General features: G+C 49.6%; 1 long non-coding RNA gene across 1 annotated transcript; it reads right to left on the bottom strand.

Moving 5' to 3' along the window:
• Positions 1-5230: 5230 nt before the first annotated feature.
• LOC115936715 (uncharacterized) lies at positions 5231-7004 on the bottom strand. The gene is made up of 3 exons (XR_004072113.2): positions 6753-7004; positions 5685-5756; positions 5231-5559 (listed from the first exon to the last, which is right to left on the bottom strand). It is a non-coding gene; the product is annotated as an uncharacterized LOC115936715 (long non-coding RNA).
• Positions 7005-14729: the final 7725 nt, after the last annotated feature.

Raw genomic sequence — 14729 nt, 5'->3', positions numbered from 1 at the left:
GACCTGAGCGGCCAGGGCCTCCTCTGCACCAAGTGAAAACCCAAGTTCTCAAGCCAAGCCCACTGTGGAGGAGAAATGGGGTAGCCATTGGCTATGCTTGGGAATCAGACTCTTCCTCCAAGTCCTCCTCCCAGCAGGGGAGCTGTCCTGTATGATTGATCAGCAGGCTTCCCGGCACTCCCTGCGGGCAGGGTGAAGGGGTTGGGGGTGGGGGTGGGGGTGGGGACGGGCAGGGATCGGCCTGGCTCCCCGCCTGCACCACAGGCCCATCTGTGGGGCAGGGGATCTGCACCCCCCCACCCCCACCCTCAGCGGGGTCATCGGCCACAGGCTGTGCCTCCACAGGGCACATGGTGGGTGGGTTGCCTCGGCTGAGGCCAAGGAAGGGGATTTCCGTCTCGAGTTCTGCTCAAGATCAGACATTACTGGCCTCATGATCATCGATCTCTCATAGTCTCCTTTCAACACGTACCAGTGTCTTCCACACGAAGTCACTCAGGAAGGGGCAGGGAGAGGACAGAAACTCACATGCTTTTCTGTTTCCCTGTGGATCTGGATGGAGACCAGTGAGGCTGATAGGATATCCAGGAAAGGAGAACAAGCAGACTTGCATTCATCCATTCAAACATTCACGGCGCACCTAGCGTGTGCCACGCATTGGAGCGGTGCTGGAATTACAACCATGAACAAAGCCCAGACACCCATGATGCTTAGTCTAGTAGGGGAAACAGATGATAAAGGAATCATGACCAAAAAATTTCAGATGTGATGAGAGTTATGGAAGGAGAAGACCTGAGTGCTATGACAATATAGATCCGAGATCTAACCCAGTCTGGGCAATCATGGAGGACTTTGCTGTGGAGGTGACCTTTATGTCAAGACCCAAAAAGGAACAAAGAGTTATACTTAACTTGAGGGTGGGGCAGATAGTGAGGTCTGGAGTGGTCTCCACACAAACCCCACTGGGTTTGACTTACCTCTTGGCTGACGCACTCGGGCCTCAGAGCAGAGATGAGGCTGTCCCCAGTCAGGACTGCTTCTAGGACCTGGGATGGGGGTCTTTGCAGGAAGAACCAGGGGCCCAGGCAGGGATGAGTAGGAAGTAGCCTCAGGAAAGAGCACAGAACTTAGGTTAAGACTTCGGGTTCTAGAGTCCAACCAACCTGAATTTGAAGTTCAGGATCACCACTCACTATTCTTACCTCACATCTCTGAGTCTGTTTCCTCATTGGTAAAACGGAGGTAAAATAGTGCCTCTTTCATAAAGTTGAGAGAATTTTCAAAGACAATACATGGGGAGAGCTTAGTGTGGTAAACACAGTAAGTACTAGATAAAAAGTGAGATTTCCTGCTTTCAATTATTAGGGCTGCAGTGAAAAAAAAAGGTACAACGTGCTGTGGGAACTGACTGCCTCCTATCATTTATCTTACAGTAACAATTATTTAAAAGAAACTCAAACTGGCAAAACGCCACATGGTGTCTCCAGGAAGAAATATTGGAGCTGAGCCTGGAAGGGTGGGTATTTGACATGCAGAGATCAAGGCAAGGTTTGCAGGCAGAGGGGGATGAAGAGAGTCCCGAAGACCAGAATGGGTGGGGCTGGGGGAAGGAGCAGGCCCAGAGCAGGGGAGGGGAGAAGGCAGGCTGCAGGGCCATGCTAAGAAGTTCTGACTTCCTCCTATAAGCCATGGCCAGGCTATTGAAGATTTTGAAGCAGCTCGATGATTTGGTGGGGTTTTTGTAGGCAGAATGGCAGTTGCCTGAGAAAGAACGAGGCCAGGCGAGGGACCGAGGAGGAGACCAATATAAGCATCTAGAGCGAGATCAGCAAATATTGTAAAAAGGGCCACCCCAGACACCCCCATCACCAGCATGCTCAGTGCTATTTCTTGGCCCCATGCCTTGACACATGCTAGCCCCGCTGCCTGGAATTCCAACAAACTCACCCTCCAAAATTAACTAAGTCATTCATTCATTCAACTCATACTTACTAAGCACCTACTCTGTGTCAAACTCACAATCCTTGTTCTCATGAAATTGATGGTCCAGTGCAAGAGTCAGCAGAATTTTTCTGTAAATTTTTTCTGAGAATAAATATTTCAGGCTTTCAGGGTCGAAATGTCCCCATCTCAAATACTGGACTCTGCAAAGTTGCCCATAGACACTATGTAAGTGAATGAGCCTGGTCATGTTTCAATAAAACTTTATTTATATAAATAGGCACCGGGCCAGGTTTGGCCTGAGGGCTGATCGGCCCCAATAGAAACATAATGTGAGCCACAAACATGAACCATTACATATTTAAATTACACATGGAATTTAAAATTTTCTAGTAGGCATGTTTTAAAAAGTAAAAGGAAATGGGTGAAATTAATTTTATTATATTTTACTTAATCCAATATATCCAAAATATTACCATTTCAAACCTGCAATTAGTGTATAAAATCATTAATGAGACTTTTTTCCCTAGTATTTCTTATGCTACAGCTTTGAAATCTGGCATGCATTTTACTCTTATAGTACCTCTCAATTCAGACCACCACATTTCAACTGCTAACAGCTACGCATGGCTGCTGGCCACAATGCCTAGTGGAGGGGGGCTCCTGCCTAGAGAGGGACAAGGAGAGAGGACAGGAAAACTATCTGACATCAACTGAGGGCACGAATTAATTTTGATTCGAATCCAGCTGGGCCACTTGCTTGCTGGCTAATTTCAGAAATGGTTTTTAACCAATCTGGGTCTCTTTTAGGCCCAAAGTATCAAGTGGGTGGTTGCCTTCAACCCCTAGGCTCCTGTCAGCTCTATTATGCAGAGATTCTGGGATTCAGAGTTTGCCAGAAGCCGTCATCAATTGGACTTTCTTTGCTAAAAATCATCTTCCATAATACAGTCATCTTGTGAAGATCAGGGTGAGGCTCTCTGTGGCTACTGCCACCACTCATCCCTCCTGGGGCCTTAGAGGATGCTTGTCTGCTCTTGAGGAATTGAGGGGATATAAGGTGGGCAAGGAAGAGGAGAACCACCCTCCCCAGGCTCTTGGGGGAAGTGCCTCCCACACACACATGGACACAAATGCACAAGCACACACACGGGAACCTAGCTGTCCCCCCCCCACCCACCTCCAGAGTGACAGCTGTGATCTCCAGCCCATCAGGGAGCAGAACGTGGGAACAGAAATAGACTCCACCTGAGTCAGAGGATGAGTCACAATGTTCTGTAGAGCTTCAGAAGGGAGCAGCAGGAGGAGCTGATGGTGGGGAAGAGAGCCAGGCCCCCAGGGGAGAGGGAGGAGAATAGGCTGGTTTCCTGGGCATGGAGCCAAGGAAGAACGTCCTAGAAGGAGTGGGGTCCACTGCCGCAGGCAACTCGTGTCCTGATGGAGGGCCTGTGCTGGGGGTGGGGGGGTGGCGGGGAGGGGGTACAAAGTGGAGGGGAAATAGAAGGACATGGCTTTTGGAGGGCCAAGAAGGGAAAGATTGAGAAAGGGGTGTATAGAGACTACTCTGAGCACACAGGCCACAACACCAATACCTAGCTGCTTCGTTCCAGATCCTCTCATTACAATAGAAGCATGTCTTGAAGCCTACCCTGCTAAGTGAGCTGCCAACCTATGCTGAACTGGGGAGACTGAGGAAGAGGGTATCCTACTTGACCCAGGCTGAGCCAATAGGGTGGGGTTACAGCCGATGGCAGAGGACCTGAGAAACTCACAGGACAGAGGTCCATGTGGCATAGACTCAGTGCTGGGGACCAGCCATGCTGCCACATGGGGACTCGGACAGCTCGCCAAACCATCAGATCTAGGTGGCAGGCTGGCAGAACCATGGGGGAAGGACAGGATGAGGACACCCTCAGGAGAAGACAGGGATCAGGAGGTGAGGGGCCAGCCTAGTGTGACCTGCATCAGGGGCCTGACCACAGGCCACCGTGGAGGGGAGGGCATTGGGCACAGACATAGTGAGGCCTCCGGAGTGTCCCCACACCATGGTGCTGGGTCTGATTTACCTCCTGGGCTGACACACTCAGGCCTCAGCAAAGGGACTAGGCTGTCCCTGATCAAGACTGATTCTGGGGCCCAAGAGAGGGGACCCTGAAGGAGGAGCGCAGGGCCCCAGGCATAGATGGAGGAAGCTGAGGGGGCAGAACTGGCACCTCCAGCCCATTCCCAATCTACCCATTCTGTGCTCACTGTGTTCCCATCACCCCTTATAACCCTCATCTTAGTGTGGGGCTCCCCCAAAGCAGAGCTTGAGACAGGGACTTTGGGGCAGGTAATTGATTTGGGAGTTGATCCCATGAAGCATGAGTGAAGGAGCAGAAAGTGGGAGACAGAGAAAGGGCCCCAGCTTCCCAAAGGGGACATTGCTGAGGTCCTTCTGGTAGGCAGAGAGGCTCGAGCGCACCAGGATTCCTGAGAAGTATGCAGAAGGCCTCCTAGAACTCCCCATGTGCAAAACAGGAGGCTTTATCCACCACTTTCCATCTCCTGTGGTTGAAGGTGGCCCCCAAGAGAATTCATGCCCTGCTTCCGCTGCCCCCTGCAGTTCTGGAGAAAGAGCTGGGAGAGAAGGAGGACAGACACGGAGCGCCCCAGAGGTGGGGATGAGGCGGCACTCTGGAATTCGAGTGGATGCCTGAGGCCCCAGCCATGCCCTCCCAAGGGCCCACTGCACCTCAAATAAAATGCAAACGCCCTGGCACGGGAAGGTCTGGCCCCTGCCCACTTTTCCAGCTTCCTATCTCCTCACTCATGGTGCCATAGCTGTCTATACTCCTCAACAGCCCTCTTGGTCTCCTCTTCATTCCCAGAAACCACCACACCTAAAGACTTCGCCCTTGTTCTTCCCTCCACGTGAAACTTCATGTGCTCGGTTACACGGTCAACACCTTCAGGTCCTTCGGGTCTCACCAAAAACACCCCCTCCGTAGAGACAGCCCCTGCCCTGACCTTCCTGCCTGAGGTCCGTTCTTCTGTTAGGCTCTCGTGGATCTCCAGTGGGTGCTGGAAATGTTTAACAACCAGCTCTCCATGAAAAACAAAAGCCTTGATTTGTTGTGTTTGCCAGTTTGGGAGCTTTTAGTAAAGGCTCCCGTCAGAGTCGATGTCAAGCTGCGGGTGTCAGGAAGGGAGACACGGTGACGTACAGTACAGAGTATTTCCACTGTATGGATACAACAGGAGTAAATCGTTTAAAGAGCATAGATAGGAGTAAAATAATTAAGAAGTTACGCAGTTTATTTTTTTTATTTTTAACATAATTTATTTCCTTGTAAATTTGCCCAAGTTAATTTTTCATAATGCCTGCATTTAACCCCCAGCTCACGAAACTCCTGAGTTTTTAACAGTTGTCTCTCGTGAGCTGAGAGAAGTCAGCTCCAAAACCACCGGATGTCACCCCATTCTTTCCCTCTGTGCACATTTTAGGGTGTGTGATTATTTTTTTCTCCTTGCTTTCTTCTATGTATGCTGGCCCTCTAACATGTGGGTCCTGTGAGGGTAGAAGTTATGACTGATTTACTTCCAGATGTGTCCTCAGAGCCCAGCACAACACCTAGCCTACGAGAGAAATTCAGGAAATATTTGTCAAATGAAAGTATTAAGTGCATGAATGAATAGGCAGATGTAGTCGATGATGGCATAAGGTTGGGATCTCTGCTATGGACAGAAGAGGGACCACTCACCTCAAGAGACGCGCAGTAAATCCCACAGGGCTTGCTCCTGACAGGGTGTGGGGAGCAGGCAAGACAGCCAGGCTGCAAGGAAAGAGAGATGAATCTGAGATCACTGCTGAAGGCTCTGGGCGTCTTCCAGGGATGGCCTCCACTGGGCCTTCACCCCCTCTCCACAGCTCACCTGGCCCACAAGGGAGCGCAGTTCTCAGACACCTTGGGAGCTACCAGAGTTCTCCCTCACAACCCTCCCTGTGGGACTTTGCACAGGAGAACTGAACAGGTCTGGTCTGCTCTGGTGTATCTGGGATCCCAGCCATTCATGACCCCTGTGTTAGCTGTACCCTCCACAGAGGGTGGGCCAGGACCCCAGGAGGGACAGCAGAGTCAGCTCGCCTGTGCCCATTGGCTCTCCGCCGTGTGGCCCACCTTCTGCCAGTCCCCCCAGGCTGGGACTGCTGCCCCAACACACAGAAGATGCCTGGCTTCACCCATCTGCCTGCAGTTCCTGGCACGACACCACGCACTAGGGAGACGGCAGAGGATACTTGCAGCATGAATGAGCCAATGAGTAAGGTGGCTTCCCAGCAGAGCAAATGTGAATCAGAGGCATTTTCCACTCGGGCCAGTCGCCTGCCTGGTACTGGGAAAGAGCACAGAGATGCCAGGCCCGCTCTACCCATAACTGCAACCCAGGGAAGAGGCTAAGAACCCAGCCCTAGAGTCAGCCAGCCTGGTGTCACATCCCAGCCCTTCCACTCCCTAGCTGGGGCCTTTATTTCCTCATCTGTAGAATGGGGATGCAATATGATAGGCTGCCAGGAGGATTTGATGAAATGCTACCAGTAAGGGTCTTGTAAATTTCCTGGAACAGTGAAAGAACTCTTTGTGCAGGAAACTGTCCTAAGCACCTTGTAAATATCAATGCATTTAATATTATCCTTGCCTGTTATACTGCCTCTGACTGTTTTTTCTTTTTGTTTGATTAGTTGGTTTGGTTTGGGTTGGGCTGGGTTTTTGCTGTTAGTGTTATGGCTACCGAGTAAGTTTCTTCCTCTCCCTGAGCCTCAATGTTCTTACCTGCAAAATGGAGCAGTGGATGAAATGGCCTCTGAATCCAGTGTCCACAGCAGTCTAGCTCTGATTTCCCACCTCTTAGTCCACAGCAGTCGCTCAGACCTTTCTAAGTCCCCGTGTGCAGAGTGGACTCCCACTGCAGGGACCTGAGCCAGGAGCCCGGCCTCTGTTGTCAGGAGAATACGGGCGTGGTGGTCACCTTGCTTAATGGCAGGGGCTGGGGACCCACACAGCTATTCCCATCCCCACCTCGGTGCGTGCTGCCAACTCAGCTCTCACCTTCCCATCCGAGAGAGTCCTAGGAGATCAGAGATGAAAACCCAACGCTGCCAATTCCATTCATTCTTAAGCCAATAAGCATTTATTGAGTACCAACTGTGTGCCAAGGGCTATGCAATGCTTTGGGTACAAGGCAGGGAACAAGACAGGAAGACTGCTGCCTTCATTGCTGGGGTGAGTCTACTGCAGGAAACAGAAAATAAACAAGTCAACAAATAAGAAACAAGTGGATTTCAGAAAGAAGAATCAGGGGCTATAATGATATAAAGAGTATAAGTCAGGTTAATAAGATAGAGAGTGCCTGGGAGGGTAGTCAAGGTGGGCCTTCCAGTGGAGGTGACTTAGGAGCCAACCAGAGGATGAGCTGGAGAATGGCTGGAGGCATGACCTGTTAAAGGAACAGGTCTGGGTGGCTAGAGTTCAGGAAGCATGGTGGCACCAGGCCACAGAGGTCAGCCGGGGTGGGGGGCGGGGGGGGTAGGGACAGGCCAGAGCAGCAAGTCAGCCTGAGTGGCTTGGATTTTCTTCAAGGTATATTTGCCAGCACATAGGACCTGCTACATAATTTGTAGGGCCAAGTACAAAAGGGAAATGAAAGGCCCTTTTTTCAAAAAGTATTAAGAGTTTCAAGATGGCAACAAGAGAGCATTAAACCATGCACGGGGCACTTCTAAGCATAGGGCCCTGCCCGTGGAGCCAGCCCGGTCAGAAAAAAACTCTGTTGGCATTAGCAAAGCCTTCTTTAATTTGACAAATATGCATTGAGGGCTTAAAATAAGCCAGGCCCTGTGCCAGGCTCTGGGAATAACAAAAAAGTGAATGATGAAACCAAGAAAGCTACTCTGACCTTAATTTTTCCAATTAGATTTTCTCCACCACACATACCAGGCCAGAGGACTGACCCATCTGCACATATTTGATGGTGGTCCGCCCCAAAGATAGAGGTTCAGGCCGTCCGCTGGATGGATTTGACTTGATTCCTTTGTAATAATGGGAATGGTTATCGCGCGTCAACCATATGCCCAGCACAGGCAGAAATCTCCACCTCCACCACCCATCAACAAGAACCAAGCAAGGGAGACGAAAACTCAAGCTTAAAGAAAAGGATGAGCTTTTCCAAATTCACATGTTACTATGTGTGGGTATGTTGTGGGGGGAGAGGGGCTAGGACTTGGACCCAGTTCTCGTGAAATCCAGAAGCTCCACCTCTAAGTGTACAATCCTTACTCCTATGTACTGTGTGATTGTTCAAAGTAAAGACTGAGGTGCAAACTTCAGGAACCTTGACAGGAATTAATGTCTACTGAGGGCATACCATATGCCAAGCCCTACACCAAGCTCTCCACACAGATCTTTTCATTTTCTCCTATAAATAACCCGTGTAGAGAGTGTAATTTCTCCACTGCTCGTGGTGGCGAGACCGAGATTCAGAAAAGTTAAGTAACTTGTCCAGGGCCTCCCAGACAGTGTGCAATAGAGCTGGGGGCCAAGTCCAGCTGCGTGCCCCAGGGCTGGGTCCCCGCCACTGTCCTGCTCCTCTCCGTTTCTGCCAGGGCCCTGCACAGATCTTGCTGCTGTGGAACCCCCAGCCAGTGGGTCATTTTCTTGCTGCCAAGGTCAGAGTTCAGAAGTCCAAGGAGCCGGGCCCAGAGAGAAGGTCTGGGGGTTTGACCTGGTGTCAACATCAGGGCTGAAGATTGCTTCATGCCCGGCCCAAGAGGAACAGGAAAGTCTGACTTCTCCCCTTTACCATGGGAAAGAGCTCCTTTTCTAAAAAAAGCCAGGCCAGAACCATGAGTGTGACATGTCAGGCCCTTTCTGCTGCAGCTTTACTCTCTGTCTTGGCCTTTCGGCCAGGGGACAGGGCTATCTTGAAAGAGGAAGACTTGCGCACTCTTGGTTTCCTGGCCAAGGATCAGAGAGACTTCCCTAAAGAAAGCTCCTGGCAGAAAGGTTCTGGGGCCAGGCATGGCCTGGGAAGATTCTGTCCCTGCTCTGCAAAACAACCTCAGCTGGGACCCTCGAGTAGGACTGGCAGCAGCCCTTTTGCCCAGAAGAAAGCCCTGGGGAGCGGGCAGTGGCCTCCTGAGCCCCCAAACTGCAGAAAACCAGGCAGCCTGTGGAAATAGCTGCACAGATGCAGGAGGTCCATGACAGTCCCAGCTCTGCCCTGGGGTGGTCGGCTCCCCTGCAGAGCAGAAGCTGTGTCCGCCAGAGCCCAGGAGAAATCCCACACCGCCCCTCAATAGTTGTGGGAACCCTGCAAGTCCACTAACCACTTTGGGCCTCCTAATCCCCATTTTCCTGAATTAAATGATCGAACCTATATTAAGGAAGAGATAAAAATCATAGGGAAATATATTTCTTGGTCTCAGGGAAGGTGCAGAAGCAGAAGAGTAGCTGAGCGAAATAATGAGAGTTCACGGGCCCAGGAGTGTAATACAGCCTCCTGGATTTCTGAACCTGGGGTCTAAGTTTCAAAAAGAAAGAATCTCGTGTCCTTTGCTACCAGCAGTCCCCCATGCCCGCCTTCTTTCCATTCATTTGTCCTACATCTCTACTGTAAGTCTGTTTGAGTCCTTGGACCTGAAAGAATGTCTACCTGTTCCCGGAACTATGAAGTCCTCAAAATTCTTAGGTCCTGATCTTCTTCCTTCGAAACCTTGTAAGGGCTTCTCCAATTTTGGAAAGCAAGCAAAGGAGAAGTCTCAAGACAGCTGATTTTCATATTCTTTATAAGGAATCGGTTACTTTTTCCTTGATGTTTATAGTATAAAAATAAGTTATCGTTAGAATTGAAATATTCTGTGTCCAAAACTCTGAGGGCCTTTTTTGTTTTTTTCTTGGAATGTGAGTCTGTCCATTTTGCATACTCCACGAAGTGCTCCAAAAGTATCGTAAAAAGCTATCACTTCTTAAGCATTTAGAGCCCCATTTTAAAAATTAACTCCCGTAATTCTTCCAAAAATCTTTATCATAAAGTGATTAATGAGAGTCACAGCTAAGAGTACTGGACTTGAAGTCAGGCTTTCTGGGTTTCTCCCCAGACATGGTGCTTTCCAACTGAGTGACCTTGGACGTGTTACCCAAGCATCCTGAGCCTCAGTTTCTCATCTGTGACATGGGGGTGGCAATGGTACCTCCCTGGTGGTCACGGCTGGCACGAGTAGGTAGCACAAAACACAGTGCCTGGCACTACCAGGGACTCTACGAAGGCTGACTTAGTATGAAGCGCCCTTTCCTTTTAAGGAAATTGGGGCTTTGGAAAGCTAAGCAACTTGCCCCAAATCATACAACTGGAGATGACAGAGTGGGGATTCTAACCCAATTTTTCTAAACCTAAAGTCTACCCCTGTAACTATCAGAGTTTGATGCCTTATGCCCAACATCAGCCTGGCATGGAGTAAGCTGAGAATCAAGAGAACTTCGCCTCTTAGCCACCATCTTGCACAGGGAACAGAACAGAAGCTAAAGGGTGGCTTCACGCACCTTCCCCACCCAGGCCTTGGGATCAGCAATCCTTAGCCTGTCTGCACGAACCAGGCTTCATCTTCCAGAAGCCACACCAGATGGCAGGCTGACCCACATGGGCCTGTCTGCGTCACTGCCTTTTATCACTGTTGTCATGTTTAGATTTACTTCATTGGTGAGGAACTGGGCCTGCTCCTTCTAATACACTGAAAAATTATATGTATTATATAAAATAGAAACATTACGTATATATGAATATACTGCTGAAAAGGCACCCTCAGAATCTAGCTCAACACTGCCTCAGGCAGCAACATCAGGCAGAACAGAGTTGTGAAGCTAAATAGTCTTGCATCTCTGGCAGGGACAAGCAAGAACTCAGACACATTAGTCATTAAGGTATGCGTTCTGCTGTGCACATGGCGTCAGAAATGTTGTGGAAGCGCACAGGGAGAAATGAATAAGCGCACAGGCTGAGGATGTCAGGAAGACTTCCTGAAGGAGGCAACATGGGCACTGGATCTTGAAGGATGAATAGGAGTTGGCAAGTTAAAAAAAAAAAAAAGAGGTCTGTGGGAACAGAGGGGTCTGAAAGGCATGGTGGGGATGGTTAAGGAATATCCCATCATTTACATTCTTACTTCCTCATTCACTCATGCATATTGATGAACCCCAGGAAGATACCAGACCCTGCGCTGGCTACTGAGAAAGTCAAGGTGAACCTAACCTCCAGGAGCTCCTGGTATGACCTCTGAACGGATCATTGCAAAACAGCTTGAGGGGTATTATATAAATATATACACATAACCAGGGTGTTTCTGGTGGCTTGGTCGTGAGGAGAAGGGATGAAATCTGCATTGCAAATGGAAACAGGGGATGGATTCTGAATTCCATTTTGGGGGAATAGAATATGCAGGTTTCTGTGACTGATCACATCCCAGGGATGAGGGACAGGGAGAAATCTGGGAGAGGCGAGAATGACAGAAGGGAAATACACCTGGGAAATTAAAAGCTAGTTCAGCTTCAGAATCGGCTTTCTGAAGCTATGAGTGTAGGAAGCCTTAGACTTAGAAACTCTTTGCTGGCAAGAATTAAGATCATGGCACGCTGAAGGCCCTGTGCCCTCAGCCCCTGCACCTAACACCATCCTAGGTGGACACTGGGTGCTCAGTGGGCGCCTGATGATGTGGTGCGTCCTGCCCCATCCTCCCCTGCAGAGCCGTCTGGATCTAACCCGCCCTCATCCACACCCGACCTGAGCACCAGTACCAGAAGCTTCCGCACATCACAGAATGACACAAAACTGTTCCTCTTTTCAAAAACCGAAATGCTCCCAAGATTGAACGTGTGGATGCTTGTGCGGCTCAATCTCAGCAAACATCTGCTACCTTTGTGTGGTGAGCGCAGTCTCTTTCGAACAGTGCCTTTGATTTCAGGGAAAGACAAATCAGGCTGCACGTTTTTGTTCTGAATGCGTCTCATCACGGGAGGAAATGTTCGGCAGCTTGGAATTCTGAATGTATGAAAAATGGATCTTCTTTTCAAACAAAGAGTTCACGATCAAGAATCAACACAGTTCCTGAAAGAGATGAAACCAGTTCTCTATTCCTGTCCCTGTCCCCCTTGCCTGCCTCATCTTTTTCTGGATTCTCCGAAGTCTCTCTCTGGAGCCGAGTCTCATCCTCACTGCCATTGTCAGATCGGAACTGACAGCAGCTCTGGCCTCAGAGGGTAGGGTCAGGGTGGGCCGTGGCCCGAGTCATCTCTCTCCATAGAGTGAGCTACGAAATAAGCCTTGAGCTCTGCTCTCCCGGTGTCAGACCTCGAACAACACGTTTGAAAATGATCCGGTTGGAGAGGGGTTGGCATGCTGGAGTGTGTCCGGGGTGCAGCTCCTCACTTCCACGGCCGGGCCATAAGGGGCTGCTGTCCCTGCCCCACATACCTGGCGTACAACAGGCCCAAGTATGAGCATCAGGCTGCCTTGGGTTCAGCTCCTCTCCTGGCTGCCTTCCAGCTGGGTGGTCCGAGGGGCATTTCAGACTTGCTGCATCTCAGCTTCCCTGTCTATCAAACGGGCAACAGCAAACCAACGGCCCCCTCCCCCAGCCCCCACCGCCCCCGTCGGAAGCCAGTGGGTGAACGTGAACTTGCAAGCAGCAAAGCACAATAGGGTGACCCACTGTCCCTGTTTGTCTGAGGCTGAAGGGTTTCTCAGGATGTGGGACTTTGGGTGCCAAAACCGGGAAAGTTCTGGATGCTCCAGAACTGTTTGTCTTCCAATAGGGCACAACCCCATTGTGACAGGGATGAGGACTAAGGTCATCAAGGGGGCAAAATGAATTTTCTGGAAAAATGTACGCTGACTGATTCCTTAAACAAACTATTCTAAGAACCTCATGAGAGGGTGAATCAAGGGGCTTTCTTATTCTCATTTCACCCTCATGAACGCCTGCAGAGTGCAGTGAAGCTTATACAATAGCCACACACCATCCCCCGTTGATTTTAGCTTTACGTCTATTTCACAAATCCCTGTACCACTTCCCTCTTGCTGTCTAACCGGCCACCCAACAGCTTAGTGGCTTGAAACAACAGTCATCTCTTCTGCTCATGATTCTGTGGCTCGCCACTCAGGCCGGGCTTAGCTGGGCAGCTCTCCTTGGCTGAGCCCACTCAGAGACCTCAGGCAGAGAGGCTCGCCAGCCAGGGGCTGGCTGCCCCAGGACGGCCACAGCGGCATGGCTCATCTCAGCTTCACAGGGTGTCTCAGAATCCAGCAGGCTAGCCTTGTTCACACGATGGCTGGACAGGGTTCTGACACGGCCTCTTGAAGCCTAGCCTCGGACCCGCCATGCCACCCCGTCCACCCCTCCTCTGGGCCAAAGCAAGTCACAGGCCAGTCCAGATTCAAGGGGAGGGGAAATGAGACTCCATCTTTTGTTGACAGGAGCTGCAAAGATACAGGAGGGAGTGGAAAGCAATCTATAACGATGTCTCTCTGATTTATTTTATAAGACATAGAAATAAGGGGCTTTCTTGATTGTAATAATCGATGGTCCCATTGCTGCCATCCTCCCAGTTATTCAAGCCAGAAACCTTGGAATTCTCCCAGTCTGTGTCTCCTGCTCTCTCCATGTCCAACCACCACCAAGCCCTGCCACCAACACCTCTAAGCATCCCTCAGGGTGCTCCGTCCCTTCTATCCCCACAGTCAGGCCTGAATCCAGGGGCTGCTCCTTGCTCCCTGGGATTATGGTGGCAGATTCCTAATCCTGCTCCCTGCTCCCTGTCTCACCCTCTCTAGGCCTTTCTCACTGCAACCAGGGGAGCCTTTCTCGAGTATGCCTTTAAGTGTGTCAGTCCTCTGCTCTAGAGCCTTCTTTAGCTCCTTACTGTTGCCAAATCCCATCATGGCAAAGCCTTCCCACCCTCCTCTCCCTATGCCCCCTCCTGCTGAATCACTGCTCCTAGCGTGAAACTATGATCTGGGCACCATGAACTATCTGGCTTTTCCTAAACAAATCATGCTTTTTCATGCTTTTGAAAATATAGCTCAATCTTCCCAAAACCTAGGTGTTTGTTACCAGATCTAGACTGCAGAACCACCTCCGTGCCCAGAGGTCTTCCCGATGATAACACAAAGCATTGGTTCATTGTGTGGGTCAGTGTTCTCCAGAGAAACAGACCAATAGAATGTGTGCTTGGGTCTGTATATGTATATACATATAAGAAATCTCTGGGTATATATATATATGTGTGTGTGTATATATATACATATATATTTGTATATTTGTTCCTTCTGCCTACAAATGTGTATGTGTGCTTGTAGAAAGAGCATATAGACAGAGTCAATTCCTTATAATAAACCTCTTTGTGTGTGTATATATATTTATTATTATTTTTATTACATTTATTACAAGGAATTGATTCAAGTGATTATGGAGACAGGCAAGTTCTAAGATTTGCAGGGTGAATCAGGAAGTTGGAGATCCAAAAGAGCCAATGGTTTAGTTCCAGCCTGAGTCCAAAGGCCTGAGAACCAGGAAAACTGAGGGTATAATTTCCATCTAAAAGCTACCAGGCTCATGATGTCCTTTGACAGATGAATGGATAAAGAAGATGTGGTATATATATACAATGGAATATTATGCAGCCATCAAAAGGAATGAAATCTTGCCATTTGCAATGACGTGGATGGAACTGGAGGGTGTTATGCTGAGCGAAATAAGTCAA

The sequence above is a fragment of the Leptonychotes weddellii genome, chromosome 10 (genome assembly GCF_054177405.1).
Source record: "Leptonychotes weddellii isolate Sample4059 chromosome 10, ASM5417740v2, whole genome shotgun sequence".
NCBI classification, from domain to species: domain Eukaryota; kingdom Metazoa; phylum Chordata; class Mammalia; order Carnivora; family Phocidae; genus Leptonychotes; species Leptonychotes weddellii.
Note: the sequence above shows the minus strand (reverse complement) of the source record. Positions and strands in the feature narration are given on the sequence as shown.